This window comes from Salvelinus fontinalis, chromosome 33 (genome assembly GCF_029448725.1).
Source record: "Salvelinus fontinalis isolate EN_2023a chromosome 33, ASM2944872v1, whole genome shotgun sequence".
NCBI classification, from domain to species: domain Eukaryota; kingdom Metazoa; phylum Chordata; class Actinopteri; order Salmoniformes; family Salmonidae; genus Salvelinus; species Salvelinus fontinalis.
Window position 1 is genome coordinate 13,074,215 of NC_074697.1, and position 12,471 is coordinate 13,086,685.

The window sequence follows — 12,471 nt, forward strand, 5'->3', positions numbered from 1 at the left end:
CCCCCTCGGGAGGTTACCTGAGGGGAGGGCGACTCATAAGAATGGCTGGTAACATGGTGAATGGAATGGCATCAAACACATGGAACCCAGGTGTTTTGAGGTATTTCATACCATTCCACACTCTTCCGCTCCAGCCTTTTCCATGAGCCCGTCCTCCACCAACTAAGATGCCACCAACCTCCTGTGATTGCACCACATTAGACTACTAATATGGCCCCTATTCATTCAGGTGGGAAGATGCTGTTTTTTTCCTTCAACAAGTCACCGACTCTTATTTCTCATCTAAAGTAATGTACTGTACATTTTTTGTTGTTGCCAGATAGCATCAATATGAACATCAACACACAAACAGTAAAACTAGTACAACAATAGGAATGACAACAACAACAATATAATCAACAAAACAATAGCAAATATAATGTGTAGTTATAACAATCATATTACTATATAATTATGAGTATGAATATAATTATTAGACTGGTATGAGACTATTATGCTATATGACATTCAATTGTGAAGAAAAAATGTTTTGAGTAACCTAAAATTACCTGTTTCCTACTTAGTAATAATTAGAATACCAATAACAATACAAAAACAGATTTTAAAGTGTGTTTGAGTGTCTCAATCAGTTTGATTTAGGTGATCAGCTTTATACGGATGTCTGTGCTGAGTGGCCACATCAGTCAGTCAGTGGCTGGTAATGTGTGTGTGAATGCTATGGACTCAAATGCAACGTCCTGCCTTTTCCACAGCGCCGATACTGGAGTCATGATCTGCCGTTTGTTCGAGGACGCGTCCTCTGTTTTCAACCCTACACTCAAACGTGAAAACCTCGTATGGTTTATCACCGCTGCCGACCCAACCACCCTGAAATTGCACCAGACGCGGAACGGTTGTTAAACACCGGGAGGACCTTGCGCAGTGCTAAAAAAGGAGCAAGCGGTTGCAGCCTCTTCGGGGAATGTCGGTTGGCCGTCACTCCTGACACCACATCGGCCTCCTCAGATATCAACGAAAAAATGGGGTAGGAAGACGACATCGTCCTCTTGAACGATGTCATGGCCAGCATGGCATTACTACTAGCAGTCATTTTGGCACATTTGTTAACGCTCGACATGATATATTCCAAAAGCAAAATAACACGCAAACCCAAATTAGCTAGCAAGCTAGTTGCGAACCAGTTCCAACAAATGGATTGACGTGCAGATGTGTGTTGTGTGTTGTGACCATCGCACCGAGACCCACGGCAACGTCAGCTTGCTAAATGCTAACAGGCTAGCTATAGCGCACCACAGCGCAGTGACTGTTAACATTCTGGTTGACATCAGGCCCATGTCCATGTGACCGTTTTCACATAATATATGAATACAACTCTACCCAGACATAGTTAACTATAGAACTATCAATGTTTATGTACGCGTGTGGATTCATGATTTAATTAACCAGACAACGTTAGCTAGCTAACGTTACATTCCTAGACAGATGTACGACTTTAGCAAGAAAGAAAACTATTAAGCTAGCTAACGTTAGCTACTCAGTTAGCTCCAATGTCGGGGACTGTCAAATAGAGTCGGTGGACACGGACACGTTAATATTTTGGCGAGCTGGTTAGCCTGATACAAGTAGTCTGCGTGATTATCAAACAAGCAGTACACTTTAAGTCTTTAGCATATGAATTAACTAACGTTAGGTAGATAGATAATGTATGTATTTCGGGCCAATATATTTATACAGCTAACTTGCCCCAACGTGACTTATCAGCTGTGAAAAGTAGTTAGCTACGTTAGCTAGCCTACTGCGATTGTTTTTAGCTAGCTAACGTTAGCTAACTACAACTTGGCCAGGTCCATGCATGCCTACACTAGGGTATACTTTGCTCTCTCAGCCTGGCTACATATAACTTCAGTTACTATGTAGTCAACTTGGAGAAGGTGGACAGTATTTCCATGTAGAACCTGCAAGAGGTTCTGGTTGTGTCTGGTTCTCAAGAAGATTTGGTCATTTCAGTCCTCTAGCCTAGAGAAAATCAAATGGTATTTGTCACAAGCGCCCGAATACAACAAGTGTAGACTTTACCGTGAAATGCTTACTTACAAGCCTTTAACCAACAATGCAGTTCTATAAATAGACTTAATAAAAATATTCACAAATTAAACTAAAGTAAAAAAATATATATAAAATCATTCAAAAAGTAACACAACACATTTACATGACAATAACGAGGCTATATACATGGTACCTGTACCGAGTCAATGTCCGGGGTACAGTAGGTAGGGGTAAAGTGACTATGCATAGATAATAAACAGTGAGTAGCAGCAGTGTAAAAACAAAAAGGGGTCAATGTAAATAGTCCAGGTGACCATTTGATTAATTGTTCAGCAGTCTGATGTCTTGGGGGTAGAAGCTTTTAAGGAGCCTGTTGGTCCTAGACTTGGCACTCCGTGCAGTAGCAGAGAGAGCAGTCTATGACTGGGGTGACTGGGGTCTTTGACAATTTTTCGGGGCCATTCCTCTGACACCGCCTAGTATAGAGGCCCTGGATGGCAGGAAGCTTGGCCCCAGTGATGTACTGGGCCGTATGTACTACGAACAGTTGCCATACCAGGCGATGATGCAATCGGTCACGATGGTGCAGCTGTAGAACCTTTTTTGAGGATCTGAGGACCAATGCCAAATCTTTTCAGTCTCCTGAGGGGGGAAAAGTGACTGACTTGGTGTGTTCATGCAAGAAGTGACTGACTGAGGTCTTGAAGATATACCTACTAGATGGTAAAACAATGCATTGGACCAAACTCCTTCACACCGGTTTCCCCATCAGACAGGGATCGGAGATTTCAAGTTCTCACCAATACTTTGCTACCAAATCAAATGTATTTGTATGGCCCTTCTTACATCAGCTGATATCTCAAAGTGCTGTACAGAAACCCAGCCTAAAACACCAAACAGCAAGCAATGCAGGTGTAGAAGCACGGTGGCTAGGAAAAACTCACTAGAAAGGCCAGAACCTAGGAAGAAACCTAGAGAGGAACCAGGCTATGAGGGGTGGCCAGTCCTCTTCTGGCTGTGCCGGGTGGAGATTATAACAGAACATGGCCAAGATGTTCAAAATGTTCATAAATGACCAGCAGGGTCACACTTCCTTTCTTCCATTATGGCCTCAGTGATATACATGCGTCTTCTTAACCAACCAGAATAAGACAGTCACAAATGTTATGTCACATGCTTCGTAAACAACAGCTGTAGACTAATGCTTAATTACAAGTCCTTTCCAACAATGCAAAGTTAAAGATAATGATAAAAAATAGTGACACAAGGAATACATACACAGTGAATAAACCAGCACTGTAAATATCTACTAACTAGTGTTGACTGGCATGGCTAATACAGGTGTAATGTTAACTACTAACTAGTGTTGACTGGCATGGCTAATACAGGTGTAATGTTAACTACTAACTAGTGTTGACTGGAATAATACAGGTGTACTGTTATACTACTAACTAGTGTTGACTGGCATGGCTAATACAGGTGTAATGTTAACTACTATCTAGTGTTGACTGGCATGGCTAATACAGGTGTAATGTTAACTACTAACTAGTGTTGACTGGCATGGCTAATACAGGTGTAATGTTAACTACTAACTAGTGTTGACTGGCATGGCTAATACAGGTGTAATGTTAACTACTAACTAGTGTTGACTGGCATGGCTAATACAGGTGTAATGTTAACTACTAACTAGTGTTGACTGGCATGGCTAATACAGGTGTAATGTTAACTACTAACTAGTGTTGACTGGCATGGCTAATACAGGTGTAATGTTAACTACTAACTAGTGTTGACTGGCATGGCTAATACAGGTGTAATGTTAACTACTAACTAGTGTTGACTGGCATGGCTAATACAGGTGTAATGTTAACTACTATCTAGTGTTGACTGGCATGGCTAATACAGGTGTAATGTTAACTACTAACTAGTGTTGACTGGCATGGATAATACAGGTGTAATGTTAACTACTAACTAGTGTTGACTGGCATGGCTAATACAGGTGTAATGTTAACTACTAACTAGTGTTGACTGGCATGGCTAATACAGGTGTAATGTTAACTACTAACTAGTGTTGACTGGGCTAATACAGGTGTAATGTTAACTACTAACTAGTGTTGACTGGTATGGTTATAATACAGGTGTAATGTTAACTACTAACTAGTGTTGACTGGCATGGCTAATACAGGTGTAATGTTAACTACTAACTAGTGTTGACTGGCATGGTTATAATACAGGTGTAATGTTAACTACTAACTAGTGTTGACTGGCATGGCTAATACAGGTGTAATGTTAACTACTAACTAGTGTTGACTGGCATGGCTAATACAGGTGTAATGTTAACTACTAACTAGTGTTGACTGGCATGGTTATAATACAGGTGTAATGTTAACTACTAACTAGTGTTGACTGACATGGCTAATACAGGTGTAATGTTAACTACTAACTAGTGTTGACTGGCATGGTTATAATACAGGTGTAATGTTAACTACTAACTAGTGTTGACTGGCATGGCTAATACAGGTGTAATGTTAACTACTAACTAGTGTTGACTGGCATGGCTAATACAGGTGTAATGTTATCTACTAACTAGTGTTGACTGGCATGGCTAATGCAGGTGTAATGTTAACTACTAACTAGTGTTGACTGGCATGGCTAATACAGGTGTAATGTTAACTACTAACTAGTGTTGACTGGGCTAATACAGGTGTAATGTTAACTACTAACTAGTGTTGACTGGTATGGTTATAATACAGGTGTAATGTTAACTACTAACTAGTGTTGACTGGTATGGTTATAATACAGGTGTAATGTTAACTACTAACTAGTGTTGACTGGCATGGCTAATACAGGTGTAATGTTATCTACTAACTAGTGTTGACTGGCATGGCTAATACAGGTGTAATGTTAACTACTAACTAGTGTTGACTGGCATGGCTAATACAGGTGTAATGTTAACTACTAACTAGTGTTGACTGGTATGGTTATAATACAGGTGTAATGTTAACTACTAACTAGTGTTGACTGGCATGGCTAATACAGGTGTAATGTTATCTACTAACTAGTGTTGACTGGCGTAATACAGGTGTAATGTTAACTACTAACTAGTGTTGACTGGCATGGCTAATACAGGTGTAATGTTAACTACTAACTAGTGTTGACTGGAATGGCTAATACAGGTGTAATGTTAACTACTAACTAGTGTTGACTGGCATAATACAGGTGTAATGTTATCTACTAACTAGTGTTGACTGGCATGGCTAATACAGGGGTAATGTTAACTACTAACTAGTGTTGACTGGCATGGCTAATACAGGTGTAATGTTAACTACTTATTAGTGTTGACTGGCATGGCTAATACAGGTGTAATGTTAACTACTAACTAGTGTTGACTGGCATGGTTAATACAGGTGTAATGTTAACTACTAACTAGTGTTGACTGGCATGGCTAATACAGGTGTAATGTTAACTACTAACTAGTGTTGACTGGGCTAATGCAGGTGTAATGTTATCTACTAACTAGTGTTGACTGACATGGCTAATACAGGTGTAATGTTATACTACTAACTAGTGTTGACTGGCATGGCTAATACAGGTGTAATGTTAACTACTAACTAGTGTTGACTGGCATGGCTAATACAGGTGTAATGTTATCTACTAACTAGTGTTGACTGGCATGATACAGGTGTAATGTTATACTACTAACTAGTGTTGACTGGCATGGCTAATACAGGTGTAATGTTATCTACTAACTAGTGTTGACTGACATGGCTAATACAGGTGTAATGTTAACTACTAACTAGTGTTGACTGGCATGGTTAATACAGGTGTAATGTTATCTACTAACTAGTGTTGACTGACATGGCTAATACAGGTGTAATGTTAACTACTAACTAGTGTTGACTGGCATGGCTAATACAGGTGTAATGTTAACTACTAACTAGTGTTGACTGGCATGGCTAATACAGGTGTAATGTTATACTACTAACTAGTGTTGACTGACATGGCTAATACAGGTGTAATGTTATACTACTAACTAGTGTTGACTGACATGGCTAATACAGGTGTAATGTTAACTACTAACTAGTGTTGACTGACATGGCTAATACAGGTGTAATGTTAACTACTAACTAGTGTTGACTGACATGGCTAATACAGGTGTAATGTTAACTACTAACTAGTGTTGACTGGCATGGTTAATACAGGTGTAATGTTATCTACTAACTAGTGTTGACTGGCATGATACAGGTGTAATGTTTTACTACTAACTAGTGTTGACTGGCATGGCTAATACAGGTGTAATGTTAACTACTAACTAGTGTTGACTGGCATGGCTAATACAGGTGTAATGTTAACTACTAACTAGTGTTGACTGTTATAATACAGGTGTAATGTTATCTACTAACTAGTGTTGACTGGTATGGTTATAATACAGGTGTAATGTTAACTACTAACTAGTGTTGACTGGCATGGCTAATACAGGTGTAATGTTAACTACTAACTAGTGTTGACTGGCATGGCTAATACAGGTGTAATGTTATCTACTAACTAGTGTTGACTGGTATGGTTATAATACAGGTGTAATGTTAACTACTAACTAGTGTTGACTGGCATGGCTAATACAGGTGTAATGTTAACTACTAACTAGTGTTGACTGGGCTAATACAGGTGTAATGTTAACTACTAACTAGTGTTGACTGGCATGGCTAATACAGGTGTAATGTTAACTACTAACTAGTGTTGACTGGCATGGTTATAATACAGGTGTAATGTTAACTACTAACTAGTGTTGACTGACATGGCTAATACAGGTGTAATGTTATACTACTAACTAGTGTTGACTGACATGGCTAATACAGGTGTAATGTTAACTACTAACTAGTGTTGACTGGCATGGCTAATACAGGTGTAATGTTAACTACTAACTAGTGTTGACTGGCGTAATACAGGGGTAATGTTAACTACTAACTAGTGTTGACTGACATGGCTAATACAGGTGTAATGTTAACTACTAACTAGTGTTGACTGGGCTAATACAGGTGTAATGTTACCTACTAACTAGTGTTGACTGGCGTAATACAGGGGTAATGTTAACTACTAACTAGTGTTGACTGGGCTAATGCAGGTGTAATGTTAACTACTAACTAGTGTTGACTGGCATGGCTAATACAGGTGTAATGTTAACTACTAACTAGTGTTGACTGGCGTAATACAGGGGTAATGTTAACTACTAACTAGTGTTGACTGACATGGCTAATACAGGTGTAATGTTAACTACTAACTAGTGTTGACTGGGCTAATACAGGTGTAATGTTACCTACTAACTAGTGTTGACTGGCGTAATACAGGGGTAATGTTAACTACTAACTAGTGTTGACTGGGCTAATGCAGGTGTAATGTTAACTACTAACTAGTGTTGACTGACATGGCTAATACAGGTGTAATGTTATACTACTAACTAGTGTTGACTGGCGTAATACAGGGGTAATGTTAACTACTAACTAGTGTTGACTGACATGGCTAATACAGGTGTAATGTTATACTACTAACTAGTGTTGACTGGGATAATACAGGTGTATTGTTGGATAGTGTGTCTCCCAGTCTTTGTTGTGAGCACTGACCCAGTCAGTTTTCACCGTACTGAGCCTGAAAAGGAGACCTGGTTAAATATGGTGTGTTGGCAGGCGGCTGCACTGTGGCCCTGTGACACAGTCTTTCCGTCAGTCAGTCTGTGCAGTGCGATATCCTAGACCTAGAGACCTATATTTAGCCGGACAGAGTCTGTAACCTGATCTGAATTGTCTTTGAGGGCTATAGGGCAGGCAAGCAGACCCATCACACTTTTGTAATTTAAAAAAAATAGCCTAGCTAACCCATGTTGTGTCGGACTGAGTTGTCGTCTTGAGGATCCCTATATCTCATCAATAGAATTCAATCAAATGTATTTCATAAAGCCCTTTTTTTTAACTTCTGCTAGTTGTCACAAAACTGCTTTACAGATACCCGGCCTGATCCCCAAAGAGCACGCAATGCAGAGGCACAGTGGATCGGAAAACAATCATTAGGCATGAAACACACAGATAATCTGACCGCCGATAGATACTCATCACGGGAGGAGGATGTTCCTTCTCTTGCTAGAACAAAAGAGGTACCCGCTGCGTACCCGACGAGCCTGCCATTTCTACTTGCTCCTCAGTGGCCCACAACTTGACTTAGAGCCAATCGGAGAGCACGAACCTCCACGTGGGGGAGCCGACAGGAGTGACAACAAAAAAGGAACAAATATTTTGCTAACGTTAACTAGCTAGCTTATAAAAATTGGCTAAGGGCTGGCACTGGCAGTATGGGATTATGAAGAGTAAATTTAACTTAAAAGAAATTGTATTCTTGCTAGCTGGCCATCTGGCAAGTAGCAACATGGGCATTCTACAACAATAGCAACATTAGCGCAGCTAGCTAGTTAGCAAACATTGGATACCTACAAAGCAAAATACACAGGGACTAGCATTGTCAAACCAGTCTTAAGAATGCAACACTACTGCCACCTTCTGGTTTGGAGTATTTTAACAAGGCTGACGGCTTCAACATCTGTGCGGCGTCAACAGTAAAGAGAGACTCTGTTCAGAGGTGCTAAGTACTCTTGGCAAGGAAACGTTTGACAATCTTACTGATGTGTGGAACCCATTAGACGGAACCTACAGAGAAACCAAGGGTGGCCAGGTCACTGTAAAGGGAATAGGATTAGATTAGACAGAAGGAACCTACAGAGGAACCAGGGGTGGCCAGGTCACTGGAAAGGGAATAGGATTAGATTAGAAGGAACCTACAGAGAAACCAGGGGTGGCCAGGTCACTGTAAAGGGAATAGGATTAGATTAGAAGGAACCTACAGAGAAACCAGGGGTGGCCAGGTCACTGGAAAGGGAATAGGATTAGACAGAAGGAACCTACAGAGGAACCAAGGGTGGCCAGGTCACTGTAAAGGGAATAGGATTAGATTAGAAGGAACCTACAGAGACACCAGGGGTGGCCAGGTCACTGGAAAGGGAATAGGATTAGATTAGAAGGAACCTACAGAGAAACCAGGGGTGGCCAGGTCACTGGAAAGGGAATAGGATTAGATTAGACAGAAGGAACCTACAGAGACACCAGGGGTGGCCAGGTCACTGTAAAGGGAATAGGATTAGATTAGACAGAAGGAACCTACAGAGAAACCAGGGGTGGCCAGGTCACTGTAAAGGGAATAGGATTAGATTAGAAGGAACCTACAGAGACACCAGGGGTGGCCAGGTCACTGTAAAGGGAATAGGATTAGATTAGAAGGAACCTACAGAGAAACCAGGGGTGGCCAGGTCACTGTAAAGGGAATAGGATTAGATTAGAAGGAACCTACAGAGACACCAGGGGTGGCCAGGTCACTGGAAAGGGAATAGGATTAGATTAGAAGGAACCTACAGAGAAACCAGGGGTGGCCAGGTCACTGTAAAGGGAATAGGATTAGATTAGAAGGAACCTACAGTGGCCAGGTCACTGGACAGATGAACTGGAGTTTTGTACTGTTAAGTAGCTACTAGTAGCATGTCGACACAGTCTCCCTCCCTCCCAGCACGGGCAGATTTGTGTGTGTCCCAATAATATTTTTTTTCTCTCAAAGTGTGTACTTGTTCACTTCTCTTGACTGACTGGTATAACAGTAGGGTGGAAACCCCCAATGCTTTTAGGTTTGTGGGCAGACCAATCCAATGCTTTTAGGTTTGTGGGAAGACCAATCCAATGCTTTTAGGTTTGTGGGAAGACCAATCCAATGCTTTTAGGTTTGTGGGAAGACCAATCCAATGCTTTTAGGTTTGTGGGAAGACCAATCCGATGCTTTTAGGTTTGTGGGAAGACCAATCCAATGCTTTTAGGTTTGTGGGAAGACCAATCCAATGCTTTTAGGTTTGTGGGAAGACCAATCCAATGCTTTTAGGTTTGTGGGAAGACCAATCCAATGCTTTTAGGTTTGTGGGAAGACCAATCCAATGCTTTTAGGTTTGTGGGAAGACCAATCCAATGCTTTTAGGTTTGTGGGAAGACCAATCCAATGCTTTTAGGTTTGTGGGCAGACCAATCCGATGCTTTTAGGTTTGTGGGCAGACCAATCCAATGCTTTTAGGTTTGTGGGCAGACCAATCCAATGCTTTTAGGTTTGTGGGAAGACCAATCCAATGCTTTGAGGTTTGTGGGAAGACCAATCCGATGCTTTTAGGTTTGTGGGAAGACCAATCCGATGCTTTTAGGTTTGTGGGAAGACCAATCCGATGCTTTTAGGTTTGTGGGAAGACCAATCCAATGCTTTTAGGTTTGTGGGAAGACCAATCCAATGCGTTTAGGTTTGTGGGAAGACCAATCCAATGCTTTTAGGTTTGTGGGAAGACCAATCCAATGCTTTTAGGTTTGTGGGAAGACCAATCCAATGCTTTTAGGTTTGTGGGAAGACCAATCCAATGCTTTTTGGTTTGTGGGAAGACCAATCCAATGCTTTTAGGTTTGTGGGAAGACCAATCCAATGCTTTTAGGTTTGTGGGAATTATTGAACAAGTTTACACTTCAGGAGATAGGAGAGATTACTGGGACCCACCCTTGGTATTTTGTTGCTGACAAAGTGTTGCTTATCTGGCTAGGTGATCTGAGACTGGCGTTGGGATGAGTTACAAGCAGCACAGTCAAGGTGAAGCTATGAAAGACTAATGTGATATTGAGAGGCAGAGGGAGAGGAGACACCACAGTACATGGTTGTAACAGAAGACTTGGATCTATAGACCTAGGCCTAGGCAAGGCCTTCATCTGGACTAACCTGGGTCGTTATGAAATCAGAAGGACTTGCTGTATGTAAACACATATTAGCCTATCAGGGTAGGCCTCTCTGTTTTACTTCAGGAGTTAACTATCAGGGTAGTTAACTATCAGGGTAGGCCTCTCTGTTTTACTTCAGGAGTTAACTATCAGGGTAGTTAACTATCAGGGTAAGCCTCTCTGTTCTACTTTAGGAGTTAACTATCAGGGTAGGCCTCTCTGTTTTACTTTCAGGAGTTAACTATCAGGGTAGGCCTCTCTGTTTTACTGTAGGAGTTAACTATCAGGGTAGGCCTCTCTGTTTTATTTTAGGAGTTAACTATCAGGGTAGGCCTCTCTGTTTTACTGTAGGAGTTAACTATCAGGGTAGGCCTCTCTGTTTTACTTTAGGAGTTAACTATCAGGGTAGGCCTCTCTGTTTTACTTTAGGGGTTAACTATCAGGGTAGGCCTCTCTGTTTTACTTTCAGGAGTTAACTATCAGGGTAGGCCTCTCTGTTTTACTGTAGGAGTTAACTATCAGGGTAGGCCTCTCTGTTTTATTTTAGGAGTTAACTATCAGGGTAGGCCTCTCTGTTTTACTGTAGGAGTTAACTATCAGGGTAGGCCTCTCTGTTTTACTTTAGGAGTTAACTATCAGGGTAGGCCTCTCTGTTTTACTTTAGGGGTTAACTATCAGGGTAGGCCTCTCTGTTTTACTGTAGGAGTTAACTATCAGGGTAGGCCTCTCTGTTTTACTTCAGGAGTTAACTATCAGGGTAGGCCTCTCTGTTTTACTTCAGGAGTTAACTATCAGGGTAGGCCTCTCTGTTTTACTGTAGGAGTTAACTATCAGGGTAGGCCTCTCTGTTTTACTGTAGGAGTTAACTATCAGGGTAGGCCTCTCTGTTTTACTTTAGGAGTTAACTATCAGGGTAGGCCTCTCTGTTTTACTTCAGGAGTTAACTATCAGGGTAGGCCTCTCTGTTTTATTTTAAGGGTTTAACTATCAGGGTAGGCCTCTCTGTTTTACTTTAGGAGTTAACTATCAGGGTAGGCCTCTCTGTTTTACTGTAGGAGTTAACTATCAGGGTAGGCCTCTCTGTTTTACTTCAGGAGTTAACTATCAGGGTAGGCCTCTCTGTTTTACTTTAGGAGTTAACTATCAGGGTAGGCCTCTCTGTTTTACTTTAGGAGTTAACTATCAGGGTAGGCCTCTCTGTTTTACTTTAGGAGTTAACTATCAGGGTAGGCCTCTCTGTTTTACTTTAGGAGTTAACTATCAGGGTAGGCCTCTCTGTTTTACTTTAGGAGTTAACTATCAGGGTAGGCCTCTCTGTTTTACTGTAGGAGTTAACTATCAGGGTAGGCCTCTCTGTTTTACTTTAGGAGTTAACTATCAGGGTAGGCCTCTCTGTTTTACTTTAGGAGTTAACTATCAGGGTAGGCCTCTCTGTTTTACTTTAGGAGTTAACTATCAGGGTAGGCCTCTCTGTTTTACTGTAGGAGTTAACTATCAGGGTAGGCCTCTCTGTTTTACTTTAGGGGTTAACTATCAGGGTAGGCCTCTCTGTTTTACTTTAGGAGTTAACTATCAGGGTAGGCCTCTCTGTTTTACT

At 41.3% G+C, this 12,471-nt stretch overlaps 1 protein-coding gene across 2 annotated transcripts in view; it reads left to right on the forward strand.

The window, feature by feature from the left end:
• The first annotated feature begins 652 nt into the window (after window positions 1-652).
• Window positions 653-12,471, forward strand: part of bcl9l (bcl9 like) — a 305,409-nt gene continuing 293,590 nt past the window's right edge. For both annotated transcript variants that reach the window (XM_055895132.1, XM_055895133.1), the window contains exon 1: window positions 653-1,024. The gene's annotated coding sequence lies outside the window, so the exon portion shown is untranslated. The remainder of the gene's footprint in view (window positions 1,025-12,471) is intronic.